General features: G+C 41.2%; 1 long non-coding RNA gene across 1 annotated transcript in view; it reads left to right on the top strand.

Moving 5' to 3' along the window:
* LOC130708442 (uncharacterized) overlaps nt 1–8278 on the top strand; it is a 244789-nt gene extending 236511 nt beyond the window's left edge. Inside the window, exon 4 of the long non-coding RNA XR_009008653.1 lies at nt 8198–8278. This is a non-coding gene — a long non-coding RNA (uncharacterized LOC130708442). The remainder of the gene's footprint in view (nt 1–8197) is intronic.
* The last annotated feature ends 13452 nt before the right edge of the window (nt 8279–21730 follow it).

The raw sequence follows: 21730 nt of genomic DNA, 5'->3' as shown, positions 1-21730 counted from the left end.
TTATGGGGTGTGTGATCAGGTCACGGACATTCTTCTGATTGGTTGGTGATGAGGAAATCAGGAGCCAACATCATCAACCTTCTGGTTCCAACCAGTCTGGGGTCCACATGCTTGTGATCAGCATACAGTTAACTTCTTCCACTTGGTGGGGGTTTCAGTATCTGCAAAACAGCTCAAAGGACATGGCTTGGAGTATTATCTATAGCCCTTGAGGAGGAACTAAAAGTCCTTGACTTTGTTAATGGCTAAACTATTATTATTTTGTCTTGCTTGACTGTTTTCCTTTCTTTCTGCATTTTCTCACTTATCTGATTAAATTTACTCTTTGGAACTTGGGGAAGGCCTAGGAGGCTAAAGTTTTTCTACAGGCAAGAAGCAGGTGGAGGACATTTATCAGAGGTGGGAGGCGTCCTGTTCTGAGAAGGCCCCATAGGGTCCTACTCAGTTAGGACACTGCCTCTACTCAAGTGATGTCAGAGAGCTGCTGTTGCAGAATACAGTGTCCCTTCATCTATCCAGGTTTGCTCTGCTGTTCCTTCTTCAAGGAACCACTCTTGTCCCCTGCCCATTCTCTGCCTAGAACACACCGACTACTCTTTCAAAGCCCCACACAGTTATTACCCTCTCTAGAAAACTGCTCCAAAATTCCTATCCCACCAAAAATGATTGTGCACCACTTTGCAAATGCTCCACCATAATTATTTGCTTACACGTCTTTCTTCCTACTAGAATGAGAGTTTCAAGACCAGTAACCTCCCATTCATTTTAATGCCCACCACCCAACTAAATGTACCTGGCACACAGAGGTACCTACACATGGGTTTAGAGGGTTTTGTTATTGCCTTTTAGCTAACTGTATTTGAGTTTCTGCTCTGTGCCAGGCCATTTATCGAAATGCTTTGCCTATAATAACACATTCAGTCCTCACAACAACCCATGAGGTGAGTTCTGTCATTTTCCTTACCCTACAAATGAGGAAACTGTAAAACTATACCTAAAAGGAGGGAGATTGGGGAACCTCACTAGTAAGAGCCTGATTTCCCAGTTTCACCAAAAGCAAAAACTGCGATCATTCTCTTCCTCTACAGAAAGAGCATGGCTGCACGATCACATCCCCACGATCTCTTTACAAAGGTCTTTGAAAGAACACAGCCTGCTTGTATCATATCTTCACCACAGTTTGTGATGGCAATTGTTTTTCTTTACCATCCCTTCAAAGGCCATGTATAAATCTTATAAAACCTGTAATTAGACATAGAAGCCCTAGTTGCCTTTCTTTTTTTCCTGGTTTTACTGAAGGTAGTATTCCAGGTGGGAAGAAAGGAATTGGAAAACACATCCCCTCCAGCATCCTTAGGGAGGTGGGTAAGTAGGGAACCCCAGGGAATTTCCTCGAGGTGCCTCCTAATGTGAGCAGAAGGGTAGGGACCATTTTCTCTTTCTTAAAGTTGCACAATGAAGATTATATCTTTGGATGGAACAATGTACCCCTGCCAAGCAGAAATGGAGGGTGAATTAGGATGCATTTTCTTTCCTCTTCTAAGTCCATGAGAGCACCTAATTGCATTCTCTATCAAAGTCAATAAATATATCTGGTATTGTCTGTGGAAAAAAAACAAAGCTGAGCCTCCCTCAAGGAGCTTCAAATCTGCTGGACAGAGTCATCTAATCCAAAGACTGCAATACAGTATTTACTTAAATTGTGGCTCAAATAGGGATAGGAGCAAAGTGTTGGAATCGGTCATGGAGAGGAGACATTTTTGTGGACAAATGGAAAATGCTTCATGGTTGGGGACTCCTTTCACTATTCCATGACTGAAAAGGAAATGAGCTCAGTGGTGTCATTAATTCTCATAACTTCTTATCAGGTAGTTTAGAGCCTGGCAAAATCATGCCATTTCACAGAGGAATGCAATATTGAAGGAAATAGAAATGTAGAAGGAAGGAATAGAGGGCATAATAACGATATACAGCATTAAATAAATGCCTACAAGATATCAGATGCTTTGCATATATTATTGAATTCAATCAATAGGAACCCTGCCTGGCCCACTGCACCGCTGAAGAAACTAAGGCTCAACAATGTTAAGTCATATGCCCAAGTCACAGAGTTCCCAGTTGCCAGAGCCAGGATTTGAAACTAGGTCTATCTTTTCTGGCTTTGGTTTTCTTTCTATTTCACTATGCTGCCTTTAAAAAAATCATATAAAAGGCAAATAAATGATTGATGTTGTTCTTCCTCAAGGACATGAAAGGAATGTACAAACAGCACAGTCATTTTCTGTAGTAAAATCTTTTAATTATGACCCAAATCACAGCACTGCCGTGCTAAGCTGAATGTGAGCTCACCTGAAGTCAAAGCACTTCACAGCAAGTTCAGTAGCAACAATTCAGCTCTTTTTCTATTAACAAATAGAGAACCCTGGGAAGGAACGTTTTATCCAACTTAGACCAAAATTTTATAGAGTGAGACATTTACAAGGATGCCCGCAGGAGGGGAAAGAAAAGGCAAAGGTAGAGTTTGCAACTTACTATCTTTAAAATTTCACTTGGGAAGCTACTGTTATTAGGTTTTAGAATACAGTACACCCCTTTTGAGGACTGTTTTAGGGAATATTTGCAGGGAGTATAAAAGCCTGAATGAACAGGTTAGCAGGATTGTGTGGCGAGGACCATCTGTCCAGCTTGATGGGTTCGGAACCAAGTCTACAGCCCAAAGGAAGAGTCCATGTTTCAGGCGATACTCATGATTCACCAATGGTTGCTTTTCATAAGTAATGAGATAACTCATCTAATTTGTTTCCCAAGGTAGACGATGGATTCTGTCATTACTTTCAGTGATGTATTTACCCTCCATCATTTTTAATCTTTGAGCATTGTGAATATCTACAAAGCACTTTAGAATCATCTGACCCAGGTGATTCTAAAAGTGCAGAATATCCTAAGCTTTTCTTCTTTTAAAAGACTCTGAATCAGGCAACAGCGTCACAGAACTTTAGTTTATTACCTTGTTATTCTTTTGTATTCCCTTTTTAATCTTTTGTATGAGACGCATGTGTATAAAATATATGTGATAAACACACACAAGATAGGAAAATTCTAAAAAAATACCACTGGAATTGAGCAAAGGCTTCCTCAGTTCCATCTTTGCTCCTCAGTAGGTGACAGAGGAGAATATGCTTGAAGATTCCAAGTGAAAGAATCTTGCAGCACACAGAAGAGGCAGACACAAGGATGATGAAAAAGAGGGATGTCCTGGAAAAAAGTATCCTTCCAGGAGATCCAATAAAACACTGCATTTAAATTAAGATCAAAATTCCTACTAAGTCACTCATGACAACAGTATATCCCATCTTGAACTAATTTCTCTGTGACAAGATGACAGCCAACTTCATCACATGTAGGGGCAAGAAAAATTCACCAGGACTGTGGAATTCATTGATTCATTTCTTCAACTTTTCCTGAGAACCTACTGTCGTTACTCTTTGCTCATCACTATCTCCCCAGTTCTGAGCGATGAAAATAGAGGATTGAGCAAAGGGTAAAAACAATTTAGTCCCCAGCGTTCCTAGTTAATTTGTTAATTATGCATATTTATCACCAATATGAGTATAGCTTCTGCCTCTCTCTGGAATAGATCACTTCTTCACTCAAAAAATTTTGTAAGTGCGCCTTCAGCCCCGAAACAGTAAGTATATCCCATAAGTCTAAAAAGAAATACAGGCATGCTAAGTCATTTTCATCAAAATCCCAATATATAACTGAAGGAAATTTGGCTTCCAGTGTTGTCTCATTAAGGCAAATGAAAGAAATGGTGACTTACCATAACAAGGTAAATATCAAAAGATAGATGCTAAAATTTTAATGAAAATCGTTAGAGTTTGCACCATAGGAAATTTAGTGGATATATTCTGAGTATCGGGCTCATGCTTTAGAGGCATGTTGAGGCTAATTAATTTTGTTCACTTCAAGAAGGAAGAGGCTAGAGAACAGGGTCCCAGTGACCGATAGGGTTCTTCCAAGTGTGAAAGACATGAGAAAAATGCAAAGATAACCTGGTAGTTTTCAGGGAGCATTGCCATGTTTTGTTACTATAATTTCATCTCAGCAAAGGGCATACTCAGCATCCAGTGAGGTGTGTTATTTAATCCCTCAGTAAAAATGGAAGCAAATGGCTCTGCTGAGGAGGACTCAGGAGCAGAAGATCTGACCGGGTTGACCGCACAATTGTGCCTCTGAAATCTGGGACAAGATAAATACCAGGGGTTTGAGGTCAGCTCTCAAATGGAGAGACAGGTATGTAGCAGGAATATTCAAAATAGTCTTTGAAGCAAGATGGTCTGGCTGTTTGTCTATTGCCCCCAGGTTTTAATCTGCAGTTCCACGTCCCTCCTGCCTGGAGCTGGAGGACAAGTAGGCAAAGGGCAAAAAGGGCCAAAGGGCAAAAGCAGACAGACCCTCCTGTCTCCTACATAAGGAGACTACCAAGTTCAGAATACTACAGCGTTTTGAGTTTAGGAGTCAGGTGGGCCGAGATCTTTTGGACAGGTGACTCTTAATGTGCAATCATAACCATGACATTTTCTTGGGAGCAGCTGGTCTGTACCAGCGCCCCTGAGCAACCACAGACTGGGAGAGTAATATGGGTATTTCCATGAAGCTGAGTGCTGACACTCATCATTTTCATAATGACTGTATTTCTCATCTCCTCCATTTCCATGGGCCAGCCATAAAGTGTGTAGTGTAGCACAACTACCTGTATGTGCTTCTATTTACTCAAGTTTACAGCTTCTGTACGATACTGATTAATCCTCCCTTCTCCGTGACACTGAGGCAGTAACATTCTAATGCCATCTTTATTATTGTTCAGCAGATACCATACTACTGCATACAGGAATAGTGTAAATCATGGAACTAGTGTTTGAGGTCCATAAAATGCAAGGTTATGAATATTTCATTACTATACATTTTATTTCCCTGTCTATTCTACATCTCCCAAAATGTTGTTTGTTTATTTATTGGCTCACTGCTCACCAGGAATACTTAATTCTTAATATAAGGTATGGACTGGATCACCAACCCCAGACGTGTGGTCTGAGCTACATTTGAAAGTAATGATAGATGGTTTTTGTTTTTGTTTTCCTTTTTACATCTTTTTCCAACACACAAATACTTGACTGTCAGATGACCTCACTAACAGGAGTTTCAACTGCTTCGTCATAATTGCATTGATTTGCAAGCCCCACAAATGGACTCGCACACATATCTCCTGTGAACTACGGCTACGTATTTAAATTTTTCTCAACGCCCCATTGTATCCATCTTTGGCTGAAGTAAGCAGTTAGACTTGGGCTGCAGATCTTGGCAGTGAAAGACACATTGTCCAAGTGCAATTAGCTTCATTCCCTGTGCTGGTACAAATGATTTGTATGAATCAGCTGGTCCTGCAAGAGATGCAACCATTATCACCTGCTTCTGAATTTTCCTTTAACTACAAAATTCATATTAGTAAATAGCCAGGGGGATTCAATCTTAGCAAAATCAGAGCCTGAATGCCATGCACTAAGGTGCTAACTTCTCTCCCACTATAGGGCATAGTAGATATTAATACAACTCTTTGGTACAGACTGCAAAATATATAAAATATCATAATTATATCTGCGATTCAGCAATGAAACAATTTTCCCCCTTTCTTCACTGTCATCAGCATAATAGCAGCCTATGGGATTTGTATTTTCTGGCTGTGATCCCTTTTATGGGCTGTAGGAAAAAAAAAATACAAGCAGGTTAGTTTCACAGCTCTGAGAAGGCCTCATGACAGAAATATTGCTTTTAATGTTATTGTCTCTTTCTAGCTTGTAATCCACTCTCTTTGGGTGGAGAGGCTTCTGTGCTGATGCAGCATCACTTCTGTTTTTCTGATGAACCTCTATGTTCCCTCCTTGCTTCCCCCTCCCATCTGGATGGGGAAATAATTAACCAGCTTTCAGGATCATGCTATGTTATCTATAGGGAGGGGGTTAGTCAGAGGAGAATGAAGTCAGAAGGAGGCGTGTCTCCCAGGTTTCTCTTGGAGACATAAAAGAACATAAGAAAGATGCATTCTGAGTGAATATTCACATCCCATTTATTTTGCTAGCCAAGACAAATATCACAGCTCATATCTAACATTTGAAAACATTTTTTAAAATACATTAGAGAAACTTTAATCCATCCAAGTAAAATGATGGATTAATAAGTCAAGGACAGAATAATAGAAGGAAAATATAGAGAATGATGCCCGTGTCAATCTGAAAGGGGCGGAAAAAAAGCTGAAATAGAAACGGGGAAAAAAAGTGTACCATAGCAACCTTAAACAAAAAACCCTCCTGTAGTTATGCTAAATGTTAATTAATGTTACCCAAGACCCCTATGGTACTATTACTTCAGAAACAGGTATCTTCAAACCATCTGAGATTCTTTTCGTTATAACCTACACTGTGAGCATCATGGATTGAACACTAGGATAAATATTCCCTCTATAATTATTGGTAATAATATTCTGTGCACATTTATATTCCCCATCATCATCTGTGATGAGGCTAATCCAGTACTTTCTGCATGAACTGTTATAATACCCAAAGCAGCAGGACGGAATATTATCAAGCTTGGGTTTACCGATGGAAAACATAATGTAATGGAGTTCATTTCTGGAAAATAGGCTAGGGATGGAATTTGTTAGAATCAGCCATACAGACAGACACCTGGACCACTCTCCGAAGTGACTCACTGAAGTGACCATTTCTCAGAACAGTATCCTGTCAGTCCCAGAAAGCCATCCTCAATACAGTTCCTCAGAACTCAGAAAATATTCTGTAGTCATGATGCATTCTTTAATAAGAGGTGAGGTGATCTGAATTCTGTTGTCATCTCAGCCACAGACACTTGTGTAGTTGTGTTCTGCTGGCCATTCTGTGACTCCATTTCATAAATGGTAAAAGGTGGAATAGAATCTTTCTATATTAAGGGAAACCCTCTAGGAATGAAGAGGATTTTTAAATCTGCAAGTTGCCTAGAGACCCCTGGAGACAAATAGTTTCTCTAATGTATTTAAAAAAAAAAAAGTGAGCAGACCAATAGTTTCACAAGCAACAAATCATTATTTAGATAGAATTGTTCAAGATTTCCTATAAAAGGAATTAACTGAAGGGAAAGCCTGGAAGTCACTAAAAAGGACTGAGTTGTAAAATAGAAAAACTGTCATACATGTTGGACCCTTCTTGAACTCTAAGGTTATAATGAGGAGACCATAGTTGTGCCCACATTTAAGGAAAAAAAAAAAGTAGCATCTGAAAATTCAAATTTACAAGCCAGATCAATTAATGGGTGATTATTCACACTATAAAAGGATTTATTGCTTTACAAATGGATTCCCTGCAGGGTTCCATTTTAATAACTGAGCTCTCTCTGTGTTAGGACTCACTGCCAATTAAAAGTCAATCAGAAGCAAAGATAAAGCGCCTCTGAAATTAAAATGTATGTCAATGGGAAATCATCAGTAGAGTTACAAAAATTCACATTATGTACAACTTTGCAAGGACACGGAATTTTTTTCACAAGCCTTTATTGATCACCTAGTACAAACTCAGCTGGTCCCAAAGAGTCACTGCCAAGAGATCTCAAAAAGTGGAATGAATGATCCCTGTCTTCGGAATTTCTACAGTGTGATTGCAGTAGTGTGAAGAGGTTCCTTCAGCATTTCTGAGGGGAGGGGACAATGCTTTCTTGTGGAAGTAGATCCTGCACATTGTCAATTCCCTTTCACTAATTGCCAAGGAGGCATCTCTGTCATTGCATAACCACAAAATGCCCTTACACATTCCCAACATCTTTTGTACCACCTACCTACACGCCTCTATGGAGAACCTTTGTGATGCTCAGAAGGTCCGCTTGAATCCTAGGACGTTAGTGCTAGAGGACATCTTAGAGGCCAGGTTCAACTCTTTTGTTTGTGTGAGGGAGATATTGAGGCAAAATGAAATGAAGTAGCAAGTCTTCCAATGGCCACTCCAAGAATCTTTCTATCAAATAAATCTCTTTGGAGAAAGTGAGGACATTGGATGTCTACTATCTAAACTCAACTTTTTTCTACATCAAATTCTCTCCATATTTCCCCATGTTTTCCCTTTTTATCTCTGTCCTTTTCTCTCATTTTCAGGAAAGGAGTCATCTTGCTCTCAATCAGGTTCAGCTTCCATCTCTTTCCTGGAACCTCTCTTCCCAACGGCTTGGCTTCTTCCATTGGTAAGATTTTAGAACAGGAAGGGTGATAAGTGGAAATCTAGCCCAATGATTCTAATGGCTTTATGGACAAAGTTCTCTAACAAAGTAAGGAAAGTCCTCTGCTGGGGACTTAAAGAGGGGAGAGGGTTTGGAGCGGCTGTGATGGGTTCGATAGGGTGTAAACAACAAGATGAATCAAAGAGATTCTTTTTTATTGTGCTTTGTTCTGTTAAGGTCCAGCTGATGAGATTACACAAAACATTTACTGACCTAATCAGCATGTTTTCATTATTTTCTGCAGCAGCTTGTAGCAGTCTAAGGATGTGAGAAGAGAAAGCCCTCTTGGAAGTCATTCATAATGGATGAATGATACAGTATAAGGAGAATGAGGGATTTGGATTTGATAGCAAACATATCATTGAAATGGCTGGCTGCAAGGTCCATCCCAGAGAAGCAAGGTGACTCAACAGGTGATCTGGATTCCGCAACCTGGAAAGCTTCAAGGAGCCAGAAGGCATTTGACATGCTGACTCTGGTGGTGAGAGAATGGAAGAAATGGAGGTGGTGTTTCCGAGGGAAAAGGTCAGAATTTCCGATCTCAAACGTGCAAAAGTTTTGCATAATTGTGTTGTCTCTGGTATGGGCAGCTGGTGTGGTTGAGGCCTGAGGCCGAGTCTGAACCAAGTTATTAACAGAAATGTTAAAGCCTCTAAAAATGGTATGGAAAGAGAGAATGAGACAGGTGCTGAAGTCATTTTGTAAAGTAAATGGAAGTGAATTTGAAAAGAATGACTCAATTTCCATTAAAATGCCTCTGGGACAAAAGATTACAAGAAGATATGCAACAGTTCTCAACTCCCTTCATATTAGTAGAATGCATTTGGGAAACCTAAAATAAGGCTTCATTTACTCACTGAATTTATATTGATGTCGTTATTATTCAATCGATAGGTAGGTATTTTGGATTCAGTGTGCATAGTATAAACAACGGGAATATCAACCCTGTGTCAGACACTGTGCTAAGCACTGCTTTGCAATTGGGAATAAACAAGTACCTGCCTTAAGGTATTTACAGCCCAGTGAAAGAGGAAAAAGATTCAATCTCAGCGGACTGTAGTAAGTACTAACGGTGTATGATCACAGAAGGAACGCCTGCCCCAGTCTCTAGAATCAAGGAAGGGTTTCTGGATGAGGCAACTTCTAAGCTGGGACTTGAAAGATAATATGAGTCAAAGAAGTGGCAGGTGATACTGATAGGTGCTAGCAAAGGAAACGGCAAGAGCAAAGGCTCAGGCACACAAAGGAGCAGCACACACGAAGGAGTTAAAGGTATGGAGGTGATGGAAAGTTAGGCTGGGAGGAAAGCAATAGCAGGCACTACATGCGCAAGGACCTCTTATCACTCTAAGGAGTTGTCATTTTATCCTGAAAGCATAGGAAGCAATGAAGAAGTTTTTATAGTGGAGGAAGGATGTGATCAGATCTGCATTTTTAGAAAGCTCCTTCTTGTTGCCATTTAGAGAGTGCATTAGCCTGAAGAGGTGGACATGGACATATGAAGTCCGGTCATACTAAGTCATTATACCAGTGAGGGAGAGAGAAGCCTGGAAGATAACACCCAAGACTTCTGGCTTGTGCAAGAGAAAGGCAGTGACCCAAATCTGGCATGTCTGAGCAGTCAGTTTAGGCAAAGGGAATAGGAAGATAATAGTCCCGTCTTAAGCATATTGAGTCTGAGATGCTAGTGGGCTATGCAAGGGAGCATGGTCAGTTAGCAGATGTGAAGTCAGGTCCCGTGAGAGACCTGGGCCTGCAGATGGGGATGTAGTTCCTTCGTGTAACTGAAGCCTTGAGACAGGGGGAAATCCACGAGAGACAATGAGAAGCGGGGGTGGCAGGAAGCCTGAGGAACTCCATGTGTCACAAAACGATTGCTGTAATTCAGGTATAAGATTACGCTGGTCTCGCAGTCTAAAAGACCGTAGCCGTGGGAGCGAAAGGATATAGGTAGGTTTCTGGAAATGATGTAGAGGTGATTCCAAACTTAATGTTTGTGAAGCCCCAGGATGTCTTTCATTACAACAAATGCTTGGTTGACCCAAATGCCTTAGAAAGTCATCTTGTTGTGTTTTCTTTTTAGGGAATGATGAAGCCAGTTCAGGTATCCCAAAACAGAAGACACTGCTAGTTACTAGCAGAATTCACTGCTAGTGACGCTAACTGCCACCAGTCAAGGGACTTTTCTGCAACATGTAGTCACGTAGGGCCTGAGGTTAAATTCTTGAAGTGTAAGCAAGTCTTGAAGGTCCAAGCTGTAATCAGATGGATAGTTTTATAGCAAAGACAAAATATTCATTGACACCCCAGTATCTCAGTCTAATTCAGTAACTGGCTCTTCCTGTTTGTCCTCTATTTGGCTGAATATCTGGTTCACTCAGTCTTTTCAACAGCCCTAGGGGAGAGCCTATGCATTCCGGAAAACCAGGAGATATTCTCTCAATCTGGGGGTAAAGGCACCATACACATAGCCTCCTAAAGTCCAGGTTGCTGCATCTCTCTTCCCCGGGTTCCACCCAGTACCTCATTAGCAAGTCTCCTTTTTCGGAAGTATTTTCTCAGTCTGGAGAAATGGCAGGTTCCCATTCTCCAGTCACTCCTAAGTGGCCTGACTCTGGTAGATAATGTTTCTCTGGGACTCCCTGTCCCTACCTGAACTAACTCACCTTGGTGTTCTGCCTCCAGGCCCTAAGCAACTAGCTTTCTTTACTCTCTAACTCTCTAACTTTCAACTACTAACTCACTCGAAGCTCCCCAAGACACGTATAAATTTTAAGATCAGCATTTTTAAAACTTTACCTCTTCATTTGATAGCAACTTGGGCTAAGAGAGCTCTCAATTTTCTCATCCATAAAATGGGAATAATATATGCTTACCACAGTACCTGACACATGATTATAGCTCAGTAAATCTTAGCTATCATTCTTATCATTACTAGGGTTGAAGTCCCAACTCCCATATTCTGTGTAATAAAAAGTAAGGTACCTTCTCTCTGAGCCTCAGTGTTCTCATTTGAAAAATGGGGATTATAATACCTGCCTATCTCCTAAAGTTAAGAGGCTCCGATGGGAGACCGTAAACAAAATTACCTTGCATGTTACAGGAATCTACGGAAATATTACGTTTCTGACATTTTCTTTTAAGGTAGTACCTTGCTTAGTTGTTATCACCAGAAAAACAACAGTAATTGTGTTGAATCCTAGCTCAGGCTATAGAAGATGTGAGAAATAGGAAATCTGATTTATAATTTTGTCACACAGCTGCCTTTGATAACATATGTGAAGGAGACTCAGAGATTCTCTGACTTTTATTTGAGGTTGAATTCTCGAAAAGCTGCATACCTGAACCATGAATACGTAGTTCCCAGTAAAATGTCTTCTCTGAATTATTTAATAATACAAGCCTATTACAGTTAAGAATTAATCTAAGAAATGGCCATGTGAAGCATGTTCTGCCTCATTTATGAAGTTCCCATTGAAAACATTTGTCCATTCTTCTGCTCAGCATTTATAAGGATCTACACAATAAATACCAGCAAAAACTTAATACTAGGACTGAATTCAGTGCCTTTTTACATACATTTATGATTCTACCTATGATACAGTGAGCACTGTGTATCCTAATTTTTATTTTGGTTTATTAAAGGGATTGCACATGGTCTGGAACTGGCCAGCTGACGAGGATTTAGGTCAATTGGGGACAAGCTGATCATTTTTCCCTCTTATAGAATATCTCCTTCGTTACTTAGCACAGCACTCTTGTCCTCTGCTTACTCATGATTTCTACTTATAACTTACCTGGCCCAGGTGTTGCCTCATGACCTCTTTTTAACTTCACCTCTCATCACTAACTGGACAAATTCTTTCTTTCCTGCAGTTCAAATCCCTGAGGGAAGGGATGTGATTGCCTCAGCCGAGCACTTGCACATCTGTTTGGGAAGAGCCCTTCGTGGCAGGCCCAACTCGTCTGCTGGCAAACTGGAGACAGGCCACCTGGAACAGGGGACCATTCTCAGTCCAGCCCGGACAGGGCAGACCTGCTGATCCAGAACATGCTGTCCAGACAACTTCCCTGACTGAGGTTTGCGCTTTTATCTTTTGTTTTATTTTGTTTGTTTGTTTATTTTTTTCTGTTACAAAGGAATGTCAACGCCTAAGCCTTCTTTGAGATAAATATCTTTAAAAAATTAATTGATATATTGACTTAGAAACCTTTTTGAGCAGGCACTAAATCAACATTACAACTCATTTCTCTTTCTAAAACATAAAAGGAAAACCTAGTTAACTGAGAGGTTTCTTAAAGGACTCTAATTAATTGAGATTTTATTAACAAAAGGCCACTCTGGCACATTCCACAAATGATGGAGTACCTCTATTTGCCAGTGTTAGCGGTACAAAGTGGCACGGTACATCGTCTGTGCCCTTCCTATTTCTAAAGTCGGGTCTTACAAGTCCTGAGCGATCGGGTATACGTGGTGGTGTGCCAAAGTCATCTAGGACCAGTTCTCAAGGGTTGGTTGTTAAAATTTCAAGCATTTTGTGAGCTGCTTGTTAAACACAGCCATTGTTCAAATTCTGTTAAATCAACTCATAATTAAACCACTTATATTAAAAGCATAGGTAGTTAATATTCAAAACTCATCACTTTCTTATTAGTTTATTACCTTATCTCTTACCTCTGCTTTTGAGGTTTGTGACGCCTCTTGTACCTGTGCAGTTAAAAGACTGTATAATTGTGTCCGCCTGCAAATCTCTTTCAGCTCCATGTGCAGAGACATCACGCTGGCAGCTTGAAATCCCAGATGATGGGAATATTTACACCATGGAAATAGACACACACACACACGCTACAAATCTGCCCTTCCCCACCGTGCCTCCTTCCTGGAGAGCCAGTTGTTAAACATTTTCCACAACATCACTGGGTATCTGTTTTACACATTGAAAGGAAAACTTTTATATATGCTCAGATTGGCAGCAATCTTGGAGTCGGATCAAGAATACTTTTTTAAAATGTTGGGAACCATCGCTCTAACCCTGAGTCACCTATCTATCAATCCATTAAACTTGTTCTCCAATAACACAAGCACTGAAGCCTTTCTAGATCACCTCTCTCATGTAACAGCCCTTCTATAACCTAGAAAATCTCAGCATGCTTTATTTTTTTGAAGGGTGTGGTTAAAGTTCTCTGAAGCTTAGACACAGAAACCCACACATGTGCACCTGTACAAAATGCCCAAGTGAGAACAGTGGTACATTCACCACTAGGAATAAACTATAATAGAGTTTAAGTTTCTTGAAACAATTACAACTTACATTTAAATTCAGATGTTTTACTGTCTCATCCACTATACATATTCTTGAATACAAATGAAGAAGTATACTAACGTTTTACTCCACATTTTTGATTCATGATGACCTCATTAACCGTCAAGTAAATTAATCCTAATTGTAAACTTTTGAGACATTACTGCATTAATAGGATGTGGAAGAGGCTTACTGATGGAATATTTCGTTAATATATTTTGCCACTTAAGAAATTGCCAAAGTGGTTTAATGTTTCAAATTCTCTTACAAAACAACTGGACAGAGTGATAGCAAAAGAAAAAAAAAAATATATATATATATATATACACATATGTGACCTAATCACTATTGGAAAATATATGTACTTGGGTCTGAGGTGCGGGGGGAGGTTTGTGAGTCTGGCAGACAGGCAAGGTGGGGCTGCCATAAGTCGATTTGTATGACGAGCTAAGGAGCTGCCTAGGCAGACCTCATCCAAATGGAACAGAGAACCAAACACAAGCTCAGTCAGGAACAGAGCCAGGGAGGGGTGATGATGAATACATCAGAGCATCTGTCACTTGGATTAGCTCCTGGCCTAGTCCCCTACCCTATGTCTGAGTCCTGAGGCGAGTTGGGATAATATAAGTGAAAATGATAGGGCTGCTCAGGAAATCCATTCTAAGATGTCAGAGCACATGCGTTATTGCTTTGGGAACCCTCTAGTGTAACAGAAGTCTAAGAAAAAGAAAAACACCAATTCCGCCGCATTTCACAAGGGGATTCTGAACAGCTGTGGCATCTCATGGGCACTTGCGCATTGGTGGAGGAGGGGCCATGGAGGTGGTAGCCTGCCAAAGCAGCAGCAGCTGGGCCCATCAGAGGCCACGGTCCCCTGGGTAAGGCAATTGGGATGGGCAGGAATGTATCCACATCTAGTGGAAGAGGTAGAGGTAGAAATCAGACGTGGTCCACACACCAAGCGCAGGACCTAGAGAGTTGTATCAGAAGAACAAAAACAAAGGTGAAGCATGGTAACTAACTTGACTGACTTCTGAATTCATTGGCTATACTACCTAAGATTCTGAAAACTTTGGGGGGAAGGGGAAGAACCTGCTAGAATTTTGCCTTAGTGGGTGGTGACGAGCTTATCAAAAAGAGTTGCATCTTTTCCTGTCCTGTTAGAAGATTCCTGATGCAGATATAACTCGCACCAAGCCAAGAGCACTGTCTCAGCAAGCCGCTAGGCGGTTGATGCCGTGGAGGTGCATATCAATGTTCATGGACTGTGCCGGTCATTGGGTTACTTCCTCAAAGAAAAGTCACTGTGATCATTTCAATAGGGTTTCTGGAGGGCATGGGAAAATGCTCCCCGTTCTAGTTGTGGGACCACAAGCGTGCCCACTTCTTGGGCTGAGGTGCCGGCATGAAGATCTCTTCCACTGGAGAATTCGGTTACCACCTTGGGTACCTGAAGTAGGAGCCACCCCAGCGCCTTGAATGATAAGCTCTTTTAAGAGACATGGGGATGGTCTGTGTTATCTCTGGGAATTCGCGAGAACTGTTGGGAGAACAAAGACAATGGAAACTCTAGGCCAGCTCCCAGATGATACAATTAGGATGCAGAAAGAAACCACTCCTACCAACACCTGTCAGGGCAGCACAGTGTCTTTGTGCAAATTACAAAAAACGGCAGCCTCTCTGAGTAGCTGATTTGCAAGGAGACACACCTTTTTCGGGCTGACAGCCCCTCACTGGGGCACAGCTTGCCAGGCAGGGAACAGCTGCCCATCCCTCCATGCATTTGTGCATTGCACAAAATGCACCACCCTATGGCCCAGCCCACCAGGACCTGACACGCTGTGAGGAGGAGTTCGTGGAATGTACCTCGTGTTAAGAACCAGGAGTAAATCTGGAAGGATGTGCTTTTGGAGGTCTGAGCCGGAGGCTTCGCTTGAACTGAAGCATAAAGAATGTGTGGCTGGAGCAATAGCCTGGGGAATTAGCCCTTCCATCTGGCCCGACAGTATATGCATAGCACTGTTCTGCAGCCCCAAACAGCTGCCAGTCGTAAAGGACACAAAAGGCCCAGAAAATAACTTTTTAGAACCAGAAAATGTCATATCCATGACTGAAAAAAATTATTGCAGGCCCGGAAAAGATCCTGAAATTGATGGAGGTCATCTCCTCACAGGAGAGGCTAAAAGGTCCTCAGGTATCCTGGCTGCCATAAGCTGCTCCAGGGACCTAAGCAAAGGGCAAGCTCATGCATTGCTGGGCTCCACCGTGAGAGTGACCCTGGCAGTTGAACCCAGAGGAGATGGAGACTTGGACGGAGATAACATGGATACACAGGGAGGGGCGGAGGGTAGCAAACTGAGACAAAGTTAGGTCCACTGCTGGGGATCTGGCATGTCTGGCATATGGGGAAATTGGAAAGAATGGGCTTATCAAACTCATAGTTGAATGACTCCAAAGATAGAGCTGAATACAGGGGAACAGAGAGCTGGACACCAAGCATCTACAGTTAGGGGAGAGGAACAGTTCTGAGAGCAGAGAGCTGATCGCCATTGCATTTGCTCTCCTGGCTGGAACCCCGTGCACAGGTGTAGGAGTCTGAAGCTGGTGGTAGGGGTACAGGAAACTGGTGGCATTGTCAGTAGGACTTGAAAGGACTGTCACTGAACTGTAAGACAGTGGTCCCAAGCAGCCGTGTTTGTGAGCCCCTAACCAGGGCAGTGTCACAAAAGGGGGCATTCCTCCCTACTTTGTAGAAATCCCTGGCATTTAAGGCATTCCAGGGGGTTGTGGAGGTGCAGGTCTTTGGTGCCTTTTCAAGGTGCTGGTGCTGTCCCAAGGCAGTGAAGGAGCCAGACCCAGCAGAGGTGACCTCAGGCCTAGGGGCTCAGTAGGGCCAGCAGATGGGGCAGTACCCATAGAAGCAGCCACGACTGTAGGAGAAGGTGATCACAGAGCCTCATGGTAAGGGATGGGTTTATTTGTGAGCATATGTGACCTTGGACCTCCAGAGATGACTGCACAGGAAGGTGGAGACTTCGTAGAAGCCTGGCATCCAGCCTTCACAAACCACAGCAAGAGCCAGCAAAACCCAGGGGATCATAGATCTTACTTCTGAGAAAACACATTTATTCTCTGACAATTGGGAGAACAGGCAAAAACTATTATATCCATCATCAGAAATGGTTTCCAGTATCTAAAAAGGGCTTATTACCTTTTTGAGCTCAAACTCTAAAATCCAAAAATATGCAGACCGCTTAAATAAAGATGCATCACTCCCGTCATGAACAGGCCTCACTCCTCTCTGGCCTTATTTGTCCCCTGAACATGCCAAGCTTGCTCTACCTGAGGCTTTTTGCATTTGCTGTTTCCTCTCTCTGGAATGTTCTCCCTCAAGGCTTTGCAAAGTTGGCTTCTTCTTGTCATTCAGATCTCAGCTTAAATTCCTCTTCCTCAGAGAGGCTTTCTCTCCCCCCACAGACACTCTCTCACATTGCGTAGTTTTATGTTTTTAATGACACTTATCATTAGCTGAAATTATCTTGTTTGATTTTTTTTTTTTTTTTTTTAGTTACTTGTCTATTGCCTGTCTCTCTCCAACAAAGTGTAGGTACCCAAAAATTCAAGACATTTGTCTGTCTTATTCCCAGGTGCATTCCCTAGCATATAGTAAGTACTCCTTAAGAATTGTTGAATCAATTAATTTTAAACATTCATTGGCAATTTCTCTGCAGTGGGGTGGGGGGCGGAATTACTCACTACAGGTCAACATGAAAAACAGTATCTCTAGACTCTTTATCTTACTCATTTTCTAGGTAAATGAGAACCAGGAAAACTTCTGCTTCAAACTTAGTATATAATTTGCTTATATGCATTGACAGATCATTTTCAAATTCATGTCTCTAACATATTTGTACACTAACACTTTCCACACATCAATACTTTAACATTCATTTTGCTAGAGCATAAGATGTCTCTACTGTTTGGAATTTGCCTCTGATAACCCAGTGCTGTTAAAACGACACATCACTAATGAGAATTTGTGATCTATCAGCAGTGTGTAGGATAACCTTCTACTCTATAGGAACACTAAAGCCATCTGTATACTTTGAGGAAACTCTGATCATCAAAACTGTGCCTGCTTTAAAGATATTTGTAACAGGAGACTCCGTTTCAGGCAGAATTCAAGTTCCTGTCTTGTGTTTTAGCAATTTTGCATACCCACTGGGGTTGCGTCTAATATTTTCCAAGTCCTTTTAGGTGGCTAGTTTGACACCAGATGAGCTTCTAAGACACGCTGCTGAATCATCTTCATTGGAAAATTTTAAGAATAGAATAGGTAACTGCCTACATTAGATTAGCTGTCACAGCACTTAGAAGTTGGGGATAGAAACCAATGCAGCCCCTGAGATTTGTCCCAGCAAGGTGACTTTTCTACCTTTGGATAATAATTGGTCCTCCAAAACTGTTAAGTTTTGCTATTAACAAACAAAATAATCTTGAGGGGAAAAAGACTATATTAACCAATATTGGGGGTTGTCTATACATATTTTTTTTCCACTAAGCATATAGCAGAGGGATATTTTGAAGGGATATTTAAGACCAAAAAGACCACTGGCTTTTGGGGACATTTCCTGATATGTTTGGCACTTATAAAATTTTTGCTTTTTTTCCTTTTTTATGTAAATCACCCCCTAGTAACTAGCATGGGGTATTTCTGAAATTCATTTACTGCCATTTTGTTGTATTGTCCAACAGATTGTTTCTAGTACCTTCTGATGTGTGGCAGCTGTGTTTTAACAGTTCCAAGTGTACCATATGAAAGTAATCAAAGGCATTAACACACTAGTGTCTGCAGCTCTGGAGGTATTTCCTGAACGTGGTACTGCTGGGCCGTGCAAAGTTGTACGTAAATTACTTTTTTTTTTTTTTAGCATACCGATGTGTTCTCTTAATATATGTAGAACAATCACATGTTTGTGTTTGTATCCCTGTCTTTGTGGCATAGCTATCAACAACGGGCAAGCATACTAAAATCTGTATTCAAGTGCCATTTTTACAGAGCATAGAATATATAACACATTAATCTGTGCAAAGTGATCTCTCAGATTCCCAAAGGAGGAAACAGTTAAAGTTTAGTGTTTTCTCTGATATAGTGTACCCTGGGTAGATTGGTAATGGCTAACTACGTAGCATCCTAATGTAAGCAGTTATTGGGAAATGTTTCACATACAGTATTTTATTATAGTAAGATTGTACTGTACTTAAAGTAAATATCCCTGGATCCCCTCCAAAGCTCCAAAGAGTGGAGTTGGGCTACAGAATCTGCTCATTCAGCAATTGTGTATTATAATGAATGAAGGGAGGGATTTGAAAAAAGTATTGTTTTGTTTATCATAAAAGGTGAGGAGAGGTAGAATAACCTGAAGAAAGTGTACTTTCAAAGTACTGTTTGTCAATAAAGCAATCAGTTGCACAATCTTGAAAGAAGATATCGGCATTTCACGTATGTTACATAAGCAAGGCATCTGAGGATGAAGCTTAAAAATTAAGGCTCCAAATGTGGCAGATGCTGTCATAAGTCATATTCTAAGATTTAAGTCTAGCTTTTCACATATCCAATGTCAGCACACTTTTGTAATCTTTATCAAGAAATGTAAACTCTTTTATCATTTGACTATGTTTTCCAGTATTTCAATGGACAAAAATGTTACAGATATGGATACAGATACAGATTTCGAGAGAACATCCCACCTCTCATTTTAGTGTACCAAGTTCACTGTCCTGGCTAGATGAAGTAATCTTTCCAAACATGCTTTAAATAAGGGGTTCTAGGACTCTGTAGCCAAGAGCCTGCATTTACTTGGCATTCCATTTCTCCCCAGTGACCACTCGTAACAGAGTCTCAGTGTGTCTGGCCCATGTAGGACTTTCACTCTTAATTAAAACAGTGATACCAAAAGCTTTTAATGATTCCCCAAATGCTATTATAAGGCACAGGGTAAACGTTAGAGCTGGGGCCCATCCTGGGGGAACAACTAAAGTTTGGAACTAACATTTTCCACACTGCTTCATCCACTGCCTTCCTTTGGCCTCCCACTGGACCTCGCTAGGCACTGGGCCACATCTAACCTTAACTCCTTGCTGAAGGAATCTCTTTGGAACATCAAACACCAGAAGAGTACATTTTCCCAATCAGAAAAAGAAAATGGTTTAAACTTTCAATTCTGTCTCTCCATTTTCTGGCTTTCTCCTGGATCCAACTGTCTTACTTCTTTACCTAAGTAAATGTGGAGAAACTGTGAAAGAAAGTGTCCCCTCCCTGACAACACCTTGAAAGCTTACACATTATCAATCTTCAGTGGAGTCTGCATTTAATGAGCACTTACCACCGGCAAATGGCAATACTGAAGATTTCTTTTTCATCTAGACTGAATCCCTATCCTTAGAGGTGTTCATGAATGTGGTCTCCCAGAGAGATGGAGATGAATCTCTTGATAGACAAATAGATGTTGCTTTGAGAGAGAAGAGTTAAGGATTGTCCTACAATACAGAACCCTTGCTGCTTATGTCTCTCATTTCTGAGCCTTCACTTTGCCTGTTCTTCTCAAACAAAGAAAATCAGAAACAGTTCCTGAAAAGTTGCCATTTGGATCAGCTACTTTAATGTACTCCACAAGCTCTTTTCAGGATACTTAGAATGTGCAAGGTACACGTGCTGTGCAGGAGAGAGGCACAAAATGAAAAAATCAAGCGCCCTTTCCTCCAAGAGCTCACTAGCCAGTGGGAGGGCTGGGTGTGTAAAGGAACGGACTCTGAGCTGGCAGAAAAGCTCAGCAAAAGCCCTGAGGTGGACCACGTCCAAGGTGGGAACTTTGCAGCACGCTTGGAAACGATGGAGTTGCTTGATTTGGCTGAAGATTAACCTCCATGGAAGAATAATGGGACAAGAGATGGAAGAGGGGCTAGGAATAGGAATAAGGCTGACAGGAAAGCCTTGATCCAGATGATGGGAATTTGAATGCCAGGCTAAGGTTCGACGTTGCACCTGAAGCAATAGAGGGCCACTGGAGACTTTGGAAGAACAGTGACCAACGTAATCAAATCTCTGTCTTTCCTGTTAACTGCTGAGGAGGTCTTCAACTGAAAAACTCAGAAATTATTCAGGATAAGCTTTAACCGCATCACCAACATCACCCAAATTTTGTGAGAACACAGTGGTTTTAAAAGTAACAGAGTTACAACAGAAGAATAGATATATCTGTATATATCTATACACATATATTGAATCACTTTGCTGTACACCTGACACTAACACAACATTGCAAATTAACTATACTTAAATTTTAAAAATTGTTTAAAAGAATTATGACAGAGAAGGCAGAAATCACATTGAAAACCTGTATTTTCCACCTCTAGATGCCGTGTGTTAGAGTAATGGCTGATCTTAGCACAATCACAGAAGAGAAAAAGTTTGTCTTGGTGTGTCCCCTACCCAATCCACCTCCATCCCTCCTCCAGCCCCTGCATCTCCATGTATTCCTCTTCCATCTCAAGTGCAACAGGAAGAAGGGAACTAGCCCTCCACCCTCACCTAACCTAATACTTTAACGGAAGTAAGGGGCAGGGTACTACATAAAATTAATGTTCGAATAAGTGGAAGACTCCTTTTGGGTGTGATTCATGAGGGTCAGATTTAAATTTTCTAGTGCTTTCCTCTCCAACCAAAGCAAACTCCATCTGATTGTTTATCCTTGAAAGTCCTAGGGACCAAAGCTCTTCTGGTGTGCTATATGGTTGGACTTAAAATCAAAAACAATGTAGAGAAAAACCTTGAGCAAACTTATATTAAAATGTAAATAACCAATAGTGTAGAAATCTGTCAGGTTCTAAGTAGGGAATAGATGGCGTGCTCAAATTAGGATGATTTCATGAAATTTAATGAAGAGACTATTTACAGAGTTGTGGGGAAGCCACAAGGGTTAGTGCAGCACTCTGGGATGATGAAAGCACAGCTGTTATCAGACTTAGACCCAAGAAAGGAGGGTAGGGAGCGCTTCCTGGGACCCAAAATGAGAGAGTCATACAGAGAGGGCTGTCATGAGTGAAGC

Source organism: Balaenoptera acutorostrata, chromosome 6, assembly GCF_949987535.1.
Source record: "Balaenoptera acutorostrata chromosome 6, mBalAcu1.1, whole genome shotgun sequence".
Taxonomy (NCBI): Eukaryota; Metazoa; Chordata; class Mammalia; order Artiodactyla; family Balaenopteridae; genus Balaenoptera; species Balaenoptera acutorostrata.
This window is presented reverse-complemented; position numbering and strand designations above follow the sequence as displayed.